Below are 23,114 nucleotides of genomic sequence, written 5' to 3'. Positions count from 1 at the left end.
GGTACTTAGTTTTGTTACAAGCAGTGTCAGAAGAATTACAACTCCACAGAGGGGTGGGTTCTGTGTCCATCAACGAAAATCAATAAAATTGATTTTACGGTAAGTCAAAAATCCCATTTTCTCTTTCGTTCGTTGACATACACAGCTCCTGATCTTCATAACCATTGGAGACGTCCCAAAAGCAGTGTTAAACATGAGGGGTGGGAACAGCGAAAAAGAAATTCCCAAGGCTAACTATAGCCAACCAGGTAATCAGGAGCTCAACCAAAACAACTGGAGCCCACCTGAAAAAAAACAATACACCCTCAAAGAGGATCAGGTCCTCCAAACAGCAGCCTGCAAAACCTTGCGGTCAAAAGAAGCATCCGCAGATGTCAACACATCCCTTACAGGACTTTGTGAAAGTGGGCACCGACGACCAGGTGGCCGCCTAGCAAACCTGCGTCACTGACGCCTGATGGTGGGAGGCCCAGGAGGCACTAATCGCCCGAGTAGAGTGCGCATTGACAGGGAAAGGAGGAACCTGACCCCTGATGGAATAGGCCTGATCACTGTCTGTCTGATCCATCTGGAAATGGTCGTAGAGGAAGTGGACAACCCTCTCGGAGGTCCATCCGTGAAAACAAAAATAGTGAGTCTGACTTCCTAAAACACTCTGTAGCTGCCAGGTACACTAATTGCCTGGACCACATCCAAGGCATGCAAGGCAATTTCCCCTGGATATTTTGGCCTGGGACACAGGGAAGGCAACACATTGTCTTCCTTCAAATGAAAATCGGAGAAAACCTTTGAAAGGAACGACGTACAGGGGTGAAGAATCACCTTATTTACGTGAACCACCAAGTAAGGTGAACGACAGGATAACGCCGCCAATTCCAACACCCTGCACACAGAGGTGAAAACCACCAAAAAGGCCATGTTCTGGGACAGCGTAAGCAGGGGAATCTCCTGAAGATTCTCAAAAAGAGACTTCTGGAAGACAGAGCACAAAATCCAGGTCCCAAGGCAGCAACAGAGACCGCAACTGAAGAAAAGCAGATACAAGACCGCTAAGGTCGACACCGGGCCCTTGATAGTACTCAAGGCCAGTTTCTGCTCACCTCCCGAAGGAAGATCAAGATCCGAGCCATCGAACAAGAGCAAGGATGAACCCCAAGAGACTCACACCACGCAATGTACGCCTTCCGCATACTATGGTAGATCTTCCTAGAAGTAGGTTTCCTAGCTTTTAACAGCTTTGGAAACACCAACTCACGACTGTAAAGCATGATGGAAGATTGGTCATTGGGACAGCAGATCCTCCCTGAGAGGAAGCTTCCAAGGAACGTCAGCGACCAGCCGCTAGAGACGAGCGTACCAAGCCTGGCTTGGCCAGTCCGGGACCACTAAGATGACCTTAATCCCTTCTCCCCCGATCCTGCGGAGAAGTTTTGGCAAAAGCTTGAGAGGAGGGAAGGCGAAAATCAGACAATACTGACCCCACGGGGCCACCAGCGCATCTGTAGCATCCACCATAGGATCCCGTGACCAAGCCACAAACCTCTGCACCTTTCTGTTGAGCTGGGAAGCCAACAGATCCACCTCAGGGATGCCCCACCTAAGACACAACTGATGAAACACCTCCGGGTGAAGGGACCACCCGTTGGTCCAATGCCTGCCGACTGAGGCAATCCGCCTGACAGTTTTCCACCCCTGGAATATATACAGTGGAGAGGGCTGAACTAACTGCTTTGCCCACCTTAGAACGCCAGCTACCTCCAGAGCTGCCAGGACACTTCTTGTGCCCCCCTGGCGACTGAAATAAGCCACGGCTGTGGCATTGCCTGATTGATAACGCATTGCACATCCTTGAAGACGATCCGTCCAATTTTCCAGGCACAGTCTGATTGTTCGGAGTTCCAAGACACTGATCAGTATTCTGGACTGTCCAGATCCCCTGAGCAGAATATTTGCCAAGGACACCTCCTCAACCAGACAGGCTGGCATCCGTTGGTGACCACTGTCCAATACAAGGTGAGGAACCAGAGACTGCAGATTCTTGTCACATTTGGCTAGAATCTCCCTAGCAGAAACCTTGTATGAAACCGCCCCGAAGGTAGACACCATCAGGCCCAGCACCCGCATGCAAGTCTGGAGGGGTGACCATCTGCTGGATAGCAGGAGACGAATTACAGCCTGTAGTTCACGGGAAAAAAAAAAAAAAAAAAACAGGAGAAAAAATTTCTATCTAAAAAGAAAAAAAAAAATTGCCAGGACCAAAGATCCCAGCAAGGAAGTAGGTCCTTACTCCTGACTAGGCAGAAAAAAAACCTACCTTACCTATAGCAGAGAGAGAGAGAGAGCAACCCCCTGGAACTGCCCATAGGCATAGGCAGATTATTTTTCGGTCGTTCTCATGTAGGAGGCAGTATAACCCAATGGTTACCCCATCCCAAGCTCTTTATATCATCAGGCAGGGGCCAATGGACATACCAGTTCCTTCTGTGAATGAAGCAGCATGTGAATTATTCAATGTGACAGCACTGGGCCAATCAGTAGGTAAGATCATAGCACTGTGCAGGCTATGACTACAGAGAAACATAGCTGACTTATCTTTGCTTATCATGGCTGCTCTCAACTTCATAAATGAAGAAAAAATAAATGGAGAATAATTAAGGCTGGGTTCACACTAAAGCGAATTGGATGCAGGTTTCCCTGCATCCAATTCGCTTGACAGGAGAGTGTGACCGGCTCTCAATGGAGCCAGTTCACACACCTCTGGGGCGGCTGCATTTGTAAAGGGTCCTGTGTGACTTTGGCTCTGAATCAGGTGTAAATTCAGGCAAAAGGGAGCAGAGCTTCTAGGGCTGGGATTTTTAACCAAGGGTCTGTGGAATCCTTGGGTTCCTCCAGAGGTTGCAGGGGGTTCCCTGAGTAATGAGAAATTTCTGCCTCTCAGATAAGTTCCCACTGACACCATTGATCTTCATAGCTATCTGTAATGGGGAATTCTTCCCAATAACCACAACTGTAAGGAGCATTCGTCCCACTGACCATCACACTAATGTATTCTGAATTATAAATATAGTTATTTTTAGCAGGGGTTCCCTGAGACTGGAAAATTTTCAAGGGTTCCGCTGTGTTAAAAAGGTTGAGAAACGCTGTTCTAGGGGATGAAAGGCTACAGTAAAGACTGTTCCCAAACAGAGGTACATAAGAGGCATTTCCAAACAATGAAAACTGTAGGTCAGATTCTCAGACAAAAGGCCAAACTAATAAAAAATGCAGCTCTCCGATAGCTAAAGTGTATGTAAAAACTAAGGCCCCATTCACACCTGAGCGTTGCAATTTACTGGCTTTTTTTCTGTACATTTTTAAGCGTTTTTGCAGCTTTTTACAAGTGTTTTTAAAGCGTTTTAGAAGCATTTTACAGCTTCAGGCATTTTTGTTTAGCCAATAGAAATCATAAAAGGGGAGGTGAGGAAGTGGAAATTAGGGGTGGAGAGCTGCTGTTTGAGCAGAAATTAAGCGACAAAACGCTCAAGTCTGGCATTTCTTTTCTTTTGAAAATTATTTTCATTGAAATTTTCATAAAAAGTTACAAATATGTAAACCGAGTCAACAATCAGCACTACAATACACTAGTGATGAGCTCGGGCATGTTCAGATTGAGCCCGTCAGGAAGCCCTCACTGCACAACGCCAATCATAGGCATTTTCGGACAAGCAGCTGCACATACACACACTGCCTATGATTGGCTGTGTGAAGTGCTGGCTTCCTGAGCGGCCTCGTTCCGAACACGCCTGAGCCCATTTCTACAATACACCAGGCACCAGTGAACAATGAAGCTCCAGACCATAACAGTGACCAGATTCTTGTAAAGCGGTTAAAGAAGGAAAATGAAGCACACATTTACAAAGTCATATCAAATCACATCAGCCCAGGGATAGCAACAGTGTTCACCAAAGCATGCATACATAGCATTTTGCCCACAATATAAAAATGAACCTATAGACAGGTAATCCGAAGTGTTAGAAGTATCATTTATCCAACCGCCCCACACCTTTTCATGTTTGTTTAGTTGGTACTGGGGATTGACCGATTAATATTGGGGCCGAATATCAGAGGCCGATATTCCTTTTTTTTTTTTTTTTTCTTAAAGTATCGGTCACGAAACTTGCCGATATGACCGATATTGTGTACGGAGCACAAATCATTTCGTATGTTGCACCACGCACCTCCGCGCACTGGGCCTGCACGTACTGCCCTGGGTGCCAGCCAAAGAAGGATGCCAGCCAGCCACCAACAAAAGGGTGCCAGCCAGCCATCCACCCACCCACAACAGGGTGCCAGCCAACCAGCCACCCACCCACAACAGGGTGCCAGCCAGCCAGCCACCCACAACAGTGTACTAGCCAGCCACCCACAACAGGGTGCCGGTACCAGCCAGCCAGTTTTTGTAACCTTTTTCAGTATAAACTCTGTTTCAAATTGCAATGGAGATGGATGCAGACAGAAGTAAAGTGTGGTCTGGGACTACTCGTCTCAACCATCCCCAGGAAAAGCAGCAGTGTGCAACACAAGCACAAACAATGTGAGCATGGGATCAGAAACAGTAAAAACCAAAAATACGTCAAATCTTTGGGCCCATCTAAGACCCCATTCACACTGGGGCGATCCGACTTGCCGGGGCGACCTCACAGGAGCGGCCGGCACGGACTTCATAACATTGAAGTCAATGGAGGTCGCTCCAGGTCGCCCCAAAGAAGCTCCGAACCCTTTTTCTAAGTCGGAGCTCCGATTAGAACGGGTCCACAGCTTCTCCATGGCAGGCGACCTACGGCGACCTGTCAGGCGACCAGGTCGCCCCAGTGTGAACGGGGTCTAAGAGTTCATCATGTTGAATTATATAATGCAGCACAGAAAAAACAAACATCACAAAAGTGAAATACCTCCACTATCACAGAAATGATGGTCACTGATAACCAGCAATTTACAATGGTGTCTGACTCTGGATTTAAGCGGTTGATGTCCATAGCTGAGCCAAGGTACACACTTAAGATTGAAAAGTATTTTTGAACCGAAATGCTAGGAAAGATTCACTAAAAGGTAGTTGAGAATATAAAGACTATGCTGCAACCAGAGAATGTAGGCAACTCACGCTCATTCACAACTGACTGCTGGTCAGGACAGAGTCACTAATAAGTTTTACAAGCCACTTCATTGACAGAGGATTTACAAAAAGGCAATTGGTGTTGAATATAAAAGTTATACAAGGATCCTACACTGGGGAGTACATTAGAGAAATGTTTCTAGGCATGCTTAAAAACTGGGGAATAAACCAAAGACCGAGTGATGCTTGTGCTTCAAGACAGCGGAGCAAACATGGTGAAAGGAATGAGGCTTGCTGAAGTGTCTGTAACATGAATGTAAGAGTAGGATAGTTTGGCCTTAGTGAGATGTGATGGGATCTGTAGAAGTCGTATAATTGTAGATGTAGTGTAATTCTGGGTTATTAAAGATTTAGTATTCCGTCATACACATATGTTTTCATTAGCATTTGAAAAGGACAGGACCATTCTCTAGGATAGAGTTGACACCTAGATGCCAATAAAAGTCTCCCATACAAGTAAATATAGATCGTCACCTTTCCAAAACCTCAAAGGAGAGACCTAGTCATTCTGTGTACAAGAATCATCAGGGGGCAATAAGAAGCTCCGAACAGTCTGCAAGCTTTGATTCGTATAACCAGATATAAGGGATGTATTTTATCTCTCATAATAGAAAAAATATTAGTGGCAGAGAGATGAAAATAATTTCTTCTGATGGGACACATGTTGGGCTACAAGTACATGTAAATCTGTATCTGTAGCGTGTGTAGAATCCTAGAGAAACGCACAAAACCGTTATATGGCGTATGATTGTGGCAGGCAGGCAGTGTTTGGTACTGTGGTGATCAGACTGATGTCTTGGTGTCAAAAATCTTATCCCTGACTCAGCGGTCAGCGCCGTTCTAGGCCAATTCAACTCTGGTAATTTCAGAACACGAAATCTCCTGTGGGCTGAGACGGGGACACCCCTCCCCCCGGGGTTGATTGGCCAAGGGCTAAAGTCCAGCACACATCCATATTCCAATAAATTGGGGAACCTGAGATATGGACATTGTTCTTCCATGAAGCCAATTCAAAACTGGGGAGTCTCCACACCGTTTCCGGTAAGCTTCTATCAAGGGATAAGCTTCGGTAAAATTTCTGTTTTTATTCTCTTTTATTATCATAGCAAATTGGCAATTGTGTGTCTTTTTCTTTTTTTGTAACTCCTTTTTCTGTGTATGCATTACCTATGTACTGCCCACTTTCGGGATATTAAATGATATAATAATAAGTGACTTCTGTGTACTAAGCTAGGGCTCATATCTATAAAGAGATCATTGCATTTTAGTGCCTAATTGCTTGGTCTAAGTTACGTGCCAATCTGTATGCAATTGCACTGCATGTTGGCAGATTGCATGCAGATTGTAAACTAGCCGATCTGCCAGATGGAGGTCTGTGTGTGTGTGTGTGTGTGTGTGTGTGTGTGTGTGTGTGTGTGGTGGCCCCGCAGACCATCATTTGTGGTTAATCTGGTGTGTGGGCAGTGGGAAGAATGATTAACACCAGGGTTCTAGGTTGTAGGATAGCCAGAGGAACCCTAGTAGTGTGTAAAATTTGCTAGACTGGTCCCCAATCCTAAGAGTGCTCCAGATTGTATTTAAGATCTGCCTGTGTGTTGTCAGCCAGCTGGATTGGGAGTGGAGTCTCCCTCTAGTGGTGGCCAAAGGCAGTGCGGGCTGTGAAAGTACCACAGCCAGTCTTATTACTCAGTATAAGTTCCCCCTTATTCCCTTTTACTCCCCAGTCATTAAACCACGCCCCAGTTAGCTAGTCACCGTGGGCATGTGTAACCGTGACAGTGTCAGACCTCAGTTGCATGGCACACACCTTGCAACCTATGGTAAATGATTGTCTGTCAAGCCAGAGAGCTTTGATTGATATAATTGGCATGCTGAAAAGGTGTGCAGGCCATTTCCACCATTCAATCCTTGCCAAGCAGTGACTGAGGTGCATTCAGGAAGACCTTGGCCTATCCAAAAACAACTTGATTCAGGCTGTTCCAACACAATGGAACTCAACACTTCACATGCTGCAAAGAATGCTGAAACAGAAGTGAGCTCTTACCATCAATTCAGGTGAATATGGAGGATATTCTTGTCCTACTGCTGATCAGTGTGACATTGTAGCCAATGTCATTGAGACCCTCCTCCCCAAAGAAGTTACACTAGAGGTGAGTCATTACGACTCATTTGTGTCATCTGTCATCCCATGTGCAAGAGTGCTGAAGATGCTTCTTTAAGAGAATGAAGGACCCAACACACATTAAAACATGTATGCAGGTCATGAGGGACAGCCTCACCAAACGTTTTAAAAAGGAAAAAGAGAATAAAATGTTGTGCTGGCATGTATTTTGGATCCTCAATACAAGATTTGTGCTTTCTCTTCTGATAATGTATTTATTGGCCAAAGCATAACAATGACTAACAGAAGATATTCAACAGGAGGTTCCTGCCGAAATGTCAAGTCAGGAAGAGCATGTTTCTAATCTGGAAGAGCAGGATGCTGCAAAAACAGACAAATGTCCAAAAAGACAACAGACAGAGGAGAATCTTCATCATGGTCGAATTGATGCCATGTTCAGTGATTTATTGGGGTCTCATGCGGAGGATTCTTCTGAATCTGCAATATGCAATCTGCAATTTCTTCAATTTGAAGGAACAAATAATTGACAGAATAAGTGGTGACCCTCTTCAGTGGTGGAAAGAAAATGAGGCACGCTACAAAAGACTTGCCCCTCATGCTAGAAGATACCTCTCTGCTCCTCCTTCCTCTGTACCAAGTGAGCGTGTTTTAGTGAAGTGGCAGCAACTAATATATATATATATATATATATATATATATGCTTTCTGCGCTATAAGATTGTTCTACTTAAAGCGGAGTTCCGGGCACAGAAATCATTTTTCAACAAACATACCCCCGGGACAGTCAGGGCTAGTACATTCCACAATGGCTAGCCTCTGATCTGTCCCGGTTCGCACTTACCTTTTAGAAGAAATACTTACTTATAAAATTTCTTCCACAGCGTTTCCATCTCTCTTGTGGGCAGCTGAAGCCGGCGCGGTCCTCTTCGGCGTCTTCTTCCGCGTCTTCTTCTCCCAGAATGCGCCTGCACCGGCCCCTCTCGTCACTTCCGGTGCGGCGCCGCATTCCTCCACAGCTTCTGGGCATGCCCAGAAGCTGTTTAGCGTCGCCCGGAAGTGACGAGTGGGGCCGGTGCCGTCGCATTGATTCCTGGGAGTGATGACGTTCAGCTCCCAGGAATCAGTGCAAGCCCGGAAGTGAGCCGCGGCACAGAAGGAGGAAGTGAAGACTAGGTGAGTATATTCGATCTTCAATTACAAGGTGAGTAAATAAAAAAAAAAAAACCTAACTATCCAATTCCTTTTCAGGTGAAGGGGAACAAGCGGACAGGCACAAAAAAAAAAAATATCGATTTTGTGCCCGGAACTCCGCTTTAACTAGGAATACTGAAGTAAGTGTGGTGTCCACTGTCAAGCTTCTGCACTGCAGTAGCGATTTAAATTGAATCATTGCAGTGAATGCACTGCAGCAGTTTAGGCCATTTTTCTATGTTTTGGGAAGCCTTTAAAATGGTTATTTTTCAAGCACTGTATGTTTGACAGTTGTCTACTTCTGGGCCTCGTTCCTTTACAGTTACACCATGGTATAGACAGAGATGTCAGTTTTGCTACAGACATTCTGCAAATGCACAATAAAAAATGGTTCTTCTCCTTACACTTCTTCTCTATGTGCCCTGTTGAGTGTTCACACCACACAACGTGCAGGAAAACTGATGTGAAACATGTCTCTGCAAGTGAAATCTGTGCTGTTTTCCCATCAGTTTTCATGCAGGCAGGCATGGTGCCAAGAAGGAGCCCTTATTGTTAAAAATTTTAACGTATTCAGTACCAGATTTGTGTCGAAAATTGTGTTGATTTTTCAAAACTTTAAATGCACATAATATCGGCACCTAATATCCGCTATCAGCTTGAAGGGTGACCAAAAAAAATAAAATAGTTATCAGCCCTGAAAAAGCGATAATTGTTTAATCCCTAGTTGGTACCCCTCTATTAAGATATGCAATTTTGTACAGTGAGAAGATATTTATTAACGTCTTCCAGTCCATAATAGTAGGGGCCACCTGTTTCTTCCATGTCAAAATGATTATTTTATGTGCATAATAGAACAGCAGGGAAAGTAGCGCATGGATCCGCTTTTTGGGTGCCAGTGGGGCCACCAGTCCCAACAAACAGACTGCTATGGAAGGTCTGATGGTAATCGTCGTGACCGACTTAACACAGTCCATAAACTCCACCCAAAACTGCTGGATAGGTGTGCAATGCCAGAAAATGTGCAGAAAAACTGCCCCAGGGGCAGTACAGTTCCAAAAGTTTAAGGGATGCACTGGAAAGATTCTCGCAAGTTTGGCTGGAGTAGAATAAATTCTATGGAGAAATTTAAATTGTATCAGGTGATCCTGTGCTGACACTAGTCTAGAAAAGTTAGAGTTCCACACATCATCCCGGTCATCACTATCAAGCTGCGGGAAGTCTGACAACTAGGTAGCACAACAGGGAGGCCAGAACCTTATCTATGAATAATTGTTTTTAAAACAACAGACAGGGCTTAAGGGAGGCCTTGGTCTCTAAGCAAGGATTCCATGTCACCAACCCGCACATCTATATTGGAGGACCCAAATTGGGCAGAAAAAGCGTACCAAAACTGAAAGTAGCGAAAAGGGTGCGACTTAAGGAGCTGGTACGTTGCGTTTAAGCTCCTCAAACATCAATAGTACCCCATTCCACCCCAAAAGTAAATCTGAAACTACCCGGGCAATTGCCTGGAAAATAGTCTCAGGGATCCAAACCGATGAGTTTCTGAAAATGTATAAAAATAAGGGGAGAAATTTCATTTTTAACATACATTTTACCAATTAGGAAAAGTGGCAGGTTATGCCAGGCTTGCTTACGGAGTTTAAGGGTTTTAAGTATTTGAGTATTGTTTAGGGGGATAAAACCAGAAACTGATATAATTAAACCCACAAGTCAGGCATTTCTACTTAAGTCTATGAGGCCAAAAACGCTTGTAATCTCATACTAGCTCATTATGAAATACTTACCTTAGAAAGAAGCCCTGACACGGTCGTCTGGAGAATGCTGAGGGCGCCGTCATGTTCCCTCGGCGTCTCTTCCGGGTTCGGCGGCTCCGGCGCTGCGAGTGGCCGGAGCCACGATGACGTCACGTCCGCCGGACCTTCAGAGCGCTTGAGCTGCTGACGTCAGCAGCTGCATAAAGGTTGAATATCTCCTAAACCGTGCAGGTTTAGGAGATATTAATTGTACCTACAGGTAAGCCTTATTATAGGCTTAACTTTAGGCAAAAGTCAAATAAAGGAGTATACTACAGCTTTAACAGCACAGATTCATAATTAGGAAACACTCTGAGGCTTCCTGCTCATTCACAAACTGAAGTATGTGATATGACCAAACCCCCTGCAGTGCAGCTGGAGGGAGAAAGAGGAAGAGAAGCTGGCAGCACTGCAGGGGGAGGCAGAAGAGGAGCGGTGGCTGCAATAAGACAGTACAGCCGGCCCTCTTGCTCAGCAGGTGCCTGGGTCCCCCTTTTGGACTGATGATACCCGGGTACAGCACAGGAGGGCTGGCTGTACTGCCTTATCAGCAGCCCTGCCTGTGATGATCATAAAAGACTGCAAATGTGTATGTCTAGTGCTGTTCCCTGTGGCCTCTGTAGCCACACCAACTTTCACACTGGCTAAAAGTGTTAGCACTCTTTTCTAAGGCTCCTTTCACATGGGGTGGACTAGGGCTGCAATCAGTTTGCTCAGCAGGGGATCTGTCTGCTGATCCCTGCTGAACAGGTGGATGACAGGTCTGTGTCCACTCCGCTTATGCAGGGAAGACACCATTGGTCGGTCAGATATATACAGATCGCCTGTCCATTTACACCCGACTGCCCTCCAATCCGATGGACAGAAGGAGCATGGATCCCCATCCATCTCTTTTTGGCGGAGTGGATTGATTGAATGTAGGCAGGTGTAAATGGACATATGTCATTTTAAACAACGCCCCTCCATACAAAAGAACGGAGGTTCTGATCGGGTCCACATGAAAAACAGACAGGCAGACCCGATCAGAACGTCCGTGTGAAAGGGGCCTCAGGGTCCTAGGTTTAGTTCTCAGTGGATATATTCTCATGGGGTTTGCACGCATTTCCTTTGGGTGCTCTGGTTTACTCCCTAAACACAACAGATTTCTGAACGAATCCACTTTCCTCCGAAAACCCTAAATAAAGTAGGTTAACTGGCTGCTGAAGAAAATTTGACCAGCTTTCAATGTTGACTTTAAACGTCAAGAATAAAATGTCTCTAGACCAAAATATCACCAGTATCCGGTAGAACAAGTTCCTTTAAAAAGATTCAATCTGTCACTTTTTCTATAATAACAACTGAGCTCTGAGGATTGCCCTTAGCAATGGAGGACAATGAAGCAAATTCATTTGGAGTGTTGTGGAGGCTGCACTTTCCCTGGAGTATTCCTTTCGGACACTGATGCCTCGTACACATGATCAGATAAGCGGACGATTTCTCGTTCGCATTTTGTTGCTCGATACTAGTATCGAATTCAACAATGCGTACTAAACATATGATTTTTTTCAGACGATTCTGTTAAAGCTTCCTGGTTGCCTAGCTACGTATCTGAAAGTGCAAAACAAAAACAATGGCAGCCAGGCTTTTTCTGGGTTATTTTCGTGTTTCTGATCATTTGTCTTTGTCTATCGATTTTTAGCGAACGCATACTGTACTGATTAAACGATTGTCGTTCGCATTATCGTACACAAAGGTTTTCGTGTTTGTGCCTTTGGATTTTGTTGGAAGAAATGTCGTGATCTACACTAATGATCAGATTATTGTGCAATCAATCCGAAAGCGATTTTTTTCGTACGATTATCGAATTGTGTGTACGAGGCATAAGGCAGTTCAAAGTAATGAGATGATAACCTTATCTAGCCATGCAGATCTTGGATTGCTTGAACAATTTGTTAAAGAGTCAATGGGGGAAAAAAATGCATATTGTTTGCAGGTTAAAAATAAAAAAAAGTGCGTTTATTTAGATTTTTTTTCTTAGGAGCCTGCAGGCCATTACACTTGCAATCAGCAGATCATGGGTGCAATGCCAGGTTCTCGCAGACTCTCAGTATTGCGGTCTGCCCGTACCTCCGGGGGGGGGGGGGGGGTCTTCTCCAGCACAGGGGGAGGCTACTGAACATTTTACACCCTATATACAGATGTAACATGTTCAAAAATTTGAAATTAACCTTTAAAGCTTTCCCCCAAGGAAAAGGAACACTATGAAACCATGACTGAAGTCAATGGGTGCCCAGGATACTTAATAATGCTTAGAATATTGTACTGCAGTTATCCCCATGGCTAATATAATAAAATTAAAGAAGAATTTAACTCAATGCGTTAAAGCAATTAAGGATCAGACTGGGCTTTTTATTATATAGTTAGGTGAGGGAAGCCGAACCCAGGGAAAGAAGGAAAAAAAAAAACCTTCTTTTTAACGTTAACAGCTTTAATTCACACTTTTCCAATTAGTCATCTTCTATTTTCTGAAAGTCTAATAAGATCTTATCTCTGACGTCAGCTAGTAAACAGATTTTGATAGCTTCAGCGGATCAGCGTCCATTTCAGTAGCTCCGGCCTGAACGTGTTTGATGAGCCTGCCCATTCACTGGTACCGAAGCTGAAACAGCAAAATGTTCACAGGGGGGAAAAATGCTGAATATGAGGAAAGGGACATGGTCTGATGGAACTACAAAAGCTGCTTTTTAAGTTTAGATGAATATGCATAATCAGTGTTCCACGACAGAGAGCACCCCCATGGAAAATTATAAAGTACAGACTAGTTCCAAAAATCTATTAGGATGGAAAAGCACCTAATTAGGCTCTCTGAACATAGCCTGACCATCTGTGACAGAGAATCAGGAAACTCTGTGATAACCTTTGTACGAGAACATAATGCTACATTGACTCCACATTATGAATCCCACATTGACCAGCAATAACTAAACAGTAACTCTAAACCAGTCTTAAAGTGAACGTACAGTTCAGTGAGCATATACACACCCTATTTTTTAATAAGCTTGCTCTTTCATATTTTTATTGTTAAAAAAAAAAAAATATATATCAAGTAAATAAAATAACCGCGCTAAGCCCAAAGTGTAATAAAGCTGCAGCAGTAGTGGAAATCACTAAATAGCATAAGAATATAGAAGAGCTGCGCTAAATTGAAATTGCGTGATGGTAAATCAGACAATAAGCTACAGTGTGAGCAAATAATGATATAGGCTAGTAATAATATCTATAATAATGTCACACAATAGAGAATGAAATATAAGTCCATGAAATAGGGTATGAGTCCCAAAACAGCAACAGTAAAGCAGACAGGGAGTGTTAGGTGTAGAAAGGAATCCCCAGGAAGACGTCATTTGTGACGAAACATGTCGGGAAGGCATGCCGACGTCACCACGAGGAACCCGGAAGTCGGACGGCAGCGTTCTCTGAAACGATCCGTGTACAGCGCTTTTGAATTCAACTTACATGTGAGTGTTTTAACCTATTTTTGAATAAAACTGTTTGTGCATACTACACCATTGTTGCTCCCCCTTTCTTACATACCCTTTGTGAGGATTGGATTGAGGACGAGTTTGAGCTTTTATGGTGTTGGCGTGCAGTGCTCCTATGGTGTTGGCGTGTAGTGTGGCCCCCTGCTAACTACAGTGATCACGGGACTACCTGATATGAGATGCCAGTCTCCCGCGTGGACTTGCTGATGTTTACCCATGATATTATGCCTACACTCAATTGAGTTCTGGTAAGCCTTGTGTGAGCCTTTTGCATGCAGCACACGGCGTGGATGAAGGCACATTGATTCGGTGGTGGATTCCTTTCTACACCTAACACTCCCTGTCTGCTTTACTGTTGCCGTTTTGGGACTCATACCCTATTTCATGGACTTATATTTCATTCTCTATTGTGTGACATTATTATAGATATTATTACTAGCCTATATCATTATTTGCTCACACTGTAGCATATTGTCTGATTTACCATCACGCAACTTCAATTTAGCGCAGCTCTTCTATATTCTTAAAAAAAAAAAAAAAATATGTATAACTTTGTTGATGAGCCACTACAAAGAGTTCTCACAGGAGGGTTCCTTGGCATAGGTGCAGGGTGATACCATTCCACCACAGGCCAATAAGAAGGCCGAAAGCCTGGAACTAGCCAGGAAGAAAATGACAGCAACTGTCGAGGGATATAACCATAGTATCACATAAGTAACACAAACTATACGGTTACACAGAGGAATGCGTTTGCATTGTGTTCATAAAACTACAATGTTTGCCAGTGTAAAGCACAAAGTATTGAAGTGAAAAAAAAAAAAAAAAGACGTTTGGGCCCCGCATGCACTGGAAGACCGGAATAATGGGAGCGTTGTTCATAACAAACATTTAGCCTTCATGTTTCTCTGCTGCCAGATTTCCATTAACACAACTTAAGCCCTCTTCTGCTCTTACACCTCCATAGCCACATTCCCTAATGATAGATGCATTTTAGCCTAAGCTTAGAATGAGGCCTAATCATGTTCAGTGGGGTTTCTGGTCTGCTAACTAAACCAATCTGAAATTTGGAAGGGTACCAGAATTGGAGCCAACATGCCTCCATGTAACTGCCCAGGGCACCCAGATACAGATCACTTAATCACTGTACAGATAATAAGCAAGCATTCCCAATCAGGGTGGCAAGGAACACTAGGGTTCCTCTGGAGGATGCAAGGGGTTAATCACTTCAGCTCTGAAAGGTTTACCCCCCTTACTGACCAGCCAGTTTTTTACAATACTGCACTGCAATAGCGCAGTCTTGCAAAACTGTACTCAAATAAAATTGATGTCCTTTTTTCACCCCACAAATAGAACTTTCTTTTGGTGGTATTTGATCGCCTCTGCAGTCATAGAGGTGAGTGAGCGGCACAGCGGGGGCTCGTTCTAAGGTAAGTATTGCATAATGAGCTAGTATGCGATGCATACTAGCTCATTATGTCTTTCTCTTGCAGGGTGTAAAAAAAAAAAAAAAAAAACGGAGTTTACAACCTCTTTAAGCGGTTAAGAAGTGGCTGATTGGCTGTTGCCTGCATAGTTCTAGGGCTAACGCAAGCGGCATGACACTAATGATATTTCTTACCTGTATGCAAGCAGTCTGGCTAACACTGTAATAGGGAACATTCTTTCAACTAGCCATGAAGGGCACTGTTTCCAGTGACCGCCAATGAATTGGTATTAGAAGAAGTCTCTTGAAAGTCTAAAATAATTCCAAGGTTTCCTCTGTGGTAAACAGGTTAAGAAAGGCTGGACTAGAGGATCAGTGATGGTGGTGGTAAAGTCCGTTATGCGGATTTCAGTGTGTCGTCTTTTTTAAATTCTGCAGCTAAATACCTTTTTTCAAACCACTGATGTGCGGTCACATGACCGACCACCGCTCTCGTCCCCTGATCCAAGGACTACAGTGGGAGGGGCAGAGATTCCCCTCTGACATCAGCCGGGTGGTCACTTTACTGCACATTGACGATGATAAAAAAAAGTAAATTTAGCTGCAGAATAAAAAAACACACACACACACTATAATACATTCTTACAGAGGGGCTGGCAAAAATTGGAACTTTACTGCCAGACAAAATAACGTCAGGCGGAAGGGGGGGGGGGGGGGGGGGGGTTGGGTTGGGCAAAGCAGATGGCTCACACACTCACTCCCGAGCTGACAGGCAGGATGGGAGAGGTAAAGGGAAGAAGGAGTGCAGCAGAATGATGGAGGCACGTAAACTGACCACAGTATCATGGATTGGCAGCCACGACCACCGTGGTCAGCACATTAATCAACCAGGTATATTAAAAAATAGAAAGGGACACAACCACTATGCGGTTTAACATGCTTTAAAGGAACAGGTTTTTTTTTTTTGCTTTTGTTTTTTTGTAGCACTACAACCTCTTTAAATCCAAACGCCTCCTGACAAAGCAACCATACACAATATACTGCAGTACATCTAAAAGAAAATTTACTAACCACAAGACATCCGTTGGAGATGGTCCACTTCAGTGCCTAATATCCAACATTAATCAGACTCGCCCAAACTGCAAAAGAAAGAAAGTAAATTCAAAGTCATGTACACATTAAAAACTTGTTCATCCTACACTACAACAAAATCATTGTCGGCACACAAAAAATAAGGGGAGGCTTCATTCTAAGATAACTATTTAGCATACTAGCACATTATGCTGTTGTCCTACAGTGTTTTTTTACAACCAATTTAAGATGGTACATTTTCTCAATTTAGGCTCCATTCACACCTGAGCATTCCAAGAACGCAGGCGATTCTGCCCAGGATTCCAGAATCGCGGCAAAACATGGGACGCGTTTGTGATACCATTACTTCTAATATTGCCATTTTGGCGCTGTTGTTGCGCGATAACTCGTGCTGAAATCGCGGCAAAATTGCAACCTGCAAAGCTTGTCACTCAAAAAGGAGCAGCTGCTTCTTTTTGGCGACAGCATCACGGGTTGTGATTAGCTGAACGATTGGGATGCCATTAAAAGTAATAACATCGCAAACGTGTATCGCAGTTTGCCATGATTTTGAAATCGTGGACAGAACCGCTCGCGATTCGGGAACGCCCAGGTGTGAATAGAGTCCTAAGAAAATACAGTATCTGAAGAAATGACACTTTGCTACAATGTAAAGTAGTGAGTGTACAGCTTGTATAACAGTGTAAATGTGCTGTCCCCTCAAAATAACTCAACACACGCTGGCAACAAAAGTGAGTACACCCCTAAGTGAAAATGTCCAATTGGGCCCAATTAGCCATTTTCCCTCCCAATGTCATGGGACTCAGTGTTACAAGGTCTCAGGTGTGAATGGGCAGCAGGTCTATTAAACTTGTTGTCATCACTCTCACTCTCTCATACTAGTCACTGGAAGCTCAACATGGCACCTCATGGCAAAGAACTCTCTGAGGATCTGAAAAAAAAAAAAAAGAATTGTTGCTCTACATAAAGTTTGCCTAGGCTAGGAAGATTGCCAAGACCCTGAAACTGAGCTGCAGCATGGTGGCCAAGACCATACAGCGGTTAACCAGGACAGGTTCCATTCAGAACAGGCCTCTGCCATGGTCAACCAAAGAGGTTGAGTGCACGTGCTCAGAGTCATATCCAGAGGTTGTCTTTGGGAAATAGATGTACGAGTGCTGTCAGCATTGCTGCAGAGGTTGAAGGGGTGGGGGGTCAGCCTGTCAGTGCTCAGACCATACGCCGCACACTGCATCAAATTGGTCTGCATGGCTGTCATCCCAGAAGGAAGCATCTTCTAAAGATAATGAACAAGAAAGCCCACAGTTTGCTGAAGACAAGCAGACAAAGGACATGGATTACTGGAACCATGTCCTGTGGTCTGATGAGATCAAAAATAATCTTATTTGGTTCAGATGGTGTCAAGCGTGTGTGGCAACCAGGTGAGGAGTACAAAGACAAGTGTGTCTTGCTTACAGTCAAGCAGGGGGGTGGGAGTGTCATGGTCTGAGGCTGCATGAGTGCTGCGGGCACTGGGGAGCTACAGTTCATTGAGGCATGTACTGTGACATACTGAAGCAGAGCATGATCTGTCCCTTTGGAGATTGGGCTGCAGTGCAGTATTCCAACAGGCTAACGACCCCAAACACACCTCCAAGATGACCACTGCCTTGCTAAAGAAGCTGAGGGTAAAGGTGATGGACTGGCTAAGCATGTCTCCAAACCTAAATCCTATTAAGCCTCTGTGGGGCATCCTCTCTATTATCCATCAGCTCCATGATGTCATCATGGAGGAGTGGAAGAGGACTCCAGTGGCAACCTGTGATGCTCTGGTGAACTCCATGACCAAGAGGGTTAAGGCTGTGCTGGAAAATAATGGTGGCCACACAAAATATTGACACTTTGGGCCCAATTTGGACATTTCCACTTAGGGGCGTACTCACTTTTGTTGGCAGCAGTTTAGACATTAATGGCTGTGTGTTGAGTTATTTTGAGGCGACAGCAATTTTACACTGTTATACAAGCTGTACACTCACTACTTTATATTGTAACAAAGTGTCATTTCTTCAGTGTTGTCACATGAAAAGTTAAAAGAAAATATTTACAAAAATGAGAGTTTTACTCACTTTTGTGAGATACTGTATATATTTTCGATTTTCTCTTGTGAATAAAATATGGGTGTATAAGATATGCAAATCATTGCATTCTGTTTTTATATAGATTTTACACAACTACCCACATTTTTGAAAATAGCTTTGTACTAGCAGATTTAAATATAGTAACAAATTGAAGCTGAACTTCAACTAATACTTTACAATCAGTTATAGCAAAGTGTTTTTTTTTTCTTTTTGGGAGAACAGTATTACATATATAAATAAAAGCTGATCATTTTAAGTACAACTGTCAGTGGTAAATGGTTTGTCTCATCTCTGTAACTGCAAGTAAGCTTTTCTGTTGAAAAACAATGGCCGAAACACCAGATAGCAATAAAAGAAAGAAAGCCTAAAAAAGTATACTAACACAGCTGTCACATCTAAGAACTGGCAAGGTACTATAAAAAAATTGTTTGTTTGCTTTTGGGCTTAATATGTTTTTAACAGATTAAATTATTCCCCCAAAAAAGGCACCCGGACATGCCTGGCCAAGGATTTTCATTGGTATTAAATCACCAACTATATGTGCCTTGATGACCAGTAGCAGCTGAGGGTCCTCTTGAGGGTTTTGTGTGTATGTTTGGAACGAGGATGAGTTTAGAAAAAGTGTATTCAGTAAGAACTTCTTCCAGCTTTAAAGTGTTACTAGGGATGCACCGATCCGATATTAGGATCCGATATCAGCGCCGATACTGCCAAAATAGCTGGATCGGGTGATCGGTAAAATTAACCGATCCACGGGGCGATCCGGTTTTGCTGAGTCCTGGCTCAGCCGTCCCTTACTTGCTGTAGTAGTAGTATGATGGTAGTATGGGATGGGAGCCGCTACTTCCTGTATAGGTCCGGCTCACAGGCGGAGTGATATCAGATGCACTCTGCCTGTGAATGGAGGAGCCATACACATGAAGCAGTGGCTTTGCTCTGTACTGCAGCCGCATGCATATTGTGTATGTGTGTAGTTCCGGATCGGTATCGGCAGATACACAATGCCAGGTATCGGGACTAGAAAAATCGGATCAGTGCACCCCTAAGTGTTATTAAACCCAGAACCCTGCATTCACTATACCTGGTCTCCCACAGTACACAGAACATAGAAATGTAATTATTTTAGTCAGGGCTTTTTTTCAGCAGGAACGCGGGGGAACGCAGTTCCGGCTCCTCCAGTACTGAATGTATGTATGCAAGAGGTGCTGGGGTGTGCTGAAGGGTCTACTGGTGCTTGCTGCTGGGTTGTCTATTGTAGCTGGAGGAGGCCCATTTTTGCATGGGGGGGGGGGGTCGTCTATTGTTGCTTTGGAAGTCTATTGATATTGGTGGAGGATCTATTGGTGGGGTGGGTCTTATGTTGCTGGGGGGGTCAATTGATGCTGGGAGAGTTCTACTGTTGAGAGAGGGGTCTGTTGATGCTGGCTGTGGGGAGATTTATTGTTGCTGCTGGGGGTCTATAGTTGCTGGGGGTCTATTGTTGTTCTGGGGGATTTTTTGTTGCGGGTGGTCCATTTTTTTTTTTTTTTTTTTGGGGGGGGGGGGTCTATTGTTGATGTAGGGTCTATTATTGTTGCTGTCTGCAGGGGATCTATTTTACTGCTTTTCTTGTTCTTATTAACAAATTCACTCCACAAAAAAAAGTTATACTTTGTTCTATATTCTCCATAAAGGGCAGTACTGGGAGATGGGCAAGGGGTGGAACCAAGGAACATTCCTCGGAGGTGGGTAGGGGGTGGAGAAAAGAGGTGACTCAGAAAAGGTAGACTTCCTGCACCTATTCTTTGAGAAAAAAAAGCCCTGATTTTAGTAAATATAAACTGCTAAATACCTTTTCTCATCAGCAGTATATAGCAGACCTGTTACTTCTATCAGTGTCTAGTTAAAGCTTGTAGGAGGAGTTTTCATTCTCCTCTGACTGCCCTTTGAGGCTGTGAGACCCCTGACCCTTTGTCAACAGTGCTGATTGGCCCTGTGCTGATCACATGCACTCTTCCAAGAAAAGAAAAAATATTCTCTAGCAATACACACCAAACTGAGCATGTGCAAAGTGACTCCAAAGGCGGTCTTTATCAGGAGATGGTTGGTGGACAGTGTTCAAAAGGGAGGATCAGAAAAAAACGGATCCAACAGCCTTTTTAGACGATACGGAGGATTAACCCCTTAGGTTCCACAGTGAGTATATCAAGCATGCTTTAATGCATAAACAGACTGATTTTACGGTTGTGGGTTTAGTAACAATTTAATACAAGCAGGGGTCCCAGGCAGGAAAACTAGCCTTCTTTGGAGGAGAATATAAATTTATCTCTGTAATGTGCATGGTGTTACATAGAGATTCAGGAAAATAATTAAGCAAGAAAAGGGTTGACACATTTACACGGTTTCCAACACAAATCCAAAGACATGGCATATTTTAGGATAAGTGGCAATGCATTCCTTTACACTCCTGTACCAAACTATACTCATGGGTCTCCATCAGCAGCAATGACCTACCACCAATGTCATTACACGCTTCACCACTGACATGCCCAACCATCTAGTTCTCTGATCACCCCTGGTCACTATAGACTTCCAGGCTGGTGAGTGTGACCCTAAAAGCTACACACTCTGCAATCAATATGCAGATTTCTGCATTGTTTCTGGATAGTCTGGGGAGGGGTACAGCTTCCTGCCTTCTGTCTGCCCTTCTCAACATTATCTCTGGCAGACTCTGATAAGACGGCTGGCACAAAGAGTGAGGAAATATCTGACTGAGAAACTCAGAGAAATAATTGCTTTTGAGGATATCTTTTTATGTCGTTCACCAGTTTCCACTTCATTTAATGATTGCCAGCAGCCTGGCCCTGCAAATTATCATAAAATACAGCGATTCCTGCAGGCCCACTGCCATTCAGAAACAAAGCAGAACAGCATAAAACGTATCTAACTTCTTCACCAACTTAAAACCTAAATCCAACCTCTACAGCATACTATATATATTAGGAGCTCTTTCACACTGAGGCGCCCATAGAACTCTTATCGCTTTTGCTGCGATTTTCAGACGTTAGCGATGAGTCTTTTTTATAGACAGGTGACTCAAAAACTGCTTCAATAACCATTTTGAGGCATTTTTGAAGCGATTTGCGGGCGCTTTTGAGGCGCTTCCTATTCATTTCAATGGAGAGGGGTGTTTCTGAGGTGCTTTGTTTTAGCGCTCTAAACATGCTCCAAAGATGCTGTTTGCAGGATTTTTTTTCACCGCCTTGCCAGCGCACCTCCCCAGTGAGAAAGCATTTATTGATTTCAATGGGAATAGATTTTCAGGAGCTTTTCAGGGTCTTTATTTAGCTCCAAAACGCTTGAAAAGCACCTCAGTGTGAGAGCTCTTAAAGCAGAACTAGACACCTCATTTTCAAGGTTTCCCAAAACAGTTCAAGGCATGCCTTAAAGCAGGACATAGATGGATCAGTGTTTTTCATTCAACCTACAAGAGCTGACCCTGTTCCTCCATCCACACATTCAATGTGATTGGGGAAAATCAATTCTGCGGAGCTATTGTATTCTGACACCAGAGAGACTTTCCCGCCATTGGAATATACTGATCAGTGCTGCTGGCGATAGCCTGTTGCGCTGATCGAGCAACATTTATCCGATAGATCACTTTCTGTACAATCAGGGTTGCCTTACATGGACTGAAATTCATCCGGTCCTTGCTGAACTGGCCAAATTTTGACCTATGCATGGCCAGCTTTTTAATAACTGTTACAGTGCTTATGCAAATTCTCAACCTTCTGAGCAGAGCCCTCCTAACCTTCTTATATTTTATTGTAACTGTACTGTCTAACTTTTTATTGTAAAGTACTGCGCAAACTGTTGGCATGATATAAATCCTGCAAAATAATCATCAAACGGCTGGTGTTCTAACTGATCACATGCGTAGTGCCACGGCAACTGCAGATCAGAGAGGCTGGAGTGGCTCCAAGGGTTTAGTTCCACTTTAAAGCAAAGAACAAATTGCTGCAACTTCCAGTGCGATTCTGAATTGCAAATGGTTTGCTACTTGATGTGACTTCAATGCCACTTTGGCAAATCATAATACAGAGTGGGACACATTATTGAACTTTCAAGTCACTGCCAAAGAAATAGCTTCCTTGCGTTTTTGTGATTTCAACATTGTAGTCTATGCCACTCATCTCGCGGGGAAGAGTAGCGCAGAAACTAAGTTGCAGCTATTAAGATGGCACCTTTTGAATTAAAAGTCTTTTGACTTATCACGTGACTTTTGTGTCGCACGTCAAAGCTTATAAAAATACAATTTCTGTAAGAACTTACCGTAAAATTCTTTTCTCTTACGTCCTCTGACAGTCGCAGCGCGTTCAGATGTTCTTCACTATTGCTCCTGCAGAGAGGGCACATTACCCAATAGTGAAGAACATCTGAACGGGCTGCGACTGTCAGAGGACGTAAGAGAAATGATATCCTTTAAAAATGTCCATATTCACAAGACTAATTCACAATAGGATTGCAGTTTTTGTGACGGTGCATTTTATTTACCATCTTTTTATATTATGGTGATCTTATACTATAAAAGTAATGCATTTTAAAAAAGGCAAGACCAGTCTATAATCGCACATTATGGAAGTTATCAGTCATCATGGCATTAAATGTTACCCAATTGCATCATCAGCATGAACCAACACTGAACTGATTCTCGGCCACGAT

General features: G+C 43.7%; 1 protein-coding gene across 1 annotated transcript in view; it reads right to left on the bottom strand.

Annotated features, from left to right (window-relative positions):
* The window catches only part of FRYL (FRY like transcription coactivator), a 555,404-nt gene that overhangs the window by 412,305 nt on the left and 119,985 nt on the right, over positions 1-23,114 (bottom strand). Inside the window, exon 2 of the mRNA XM_082266339.1 lies at positions 16,276-16,343. The gene's annotated coding sequence lies outside the window, so the exon portion shown is untranslated. The remainder of the gene's footprint in view (positions 1-16,275; positions 16,344-23,114) is intronic.

This window comes from Pelophylax lessonae (genome assembly GCF_965119305.1).
Source record: "Pelophylax lessonae genome assembly, chromosome: 1".
In the NCBI taxonomy this organism is placed as follows: domain Eukaryota; kingdom Metazoa; phylum Chordata; class Amphibia; order Anura; family Ranidae; genus Pelophylax; species Pelophylax lessonae.
Note: the sequence above shows the minus strand (reverse complement) of the source record. Positions and strands in the feature narration are given on the sequence as shown.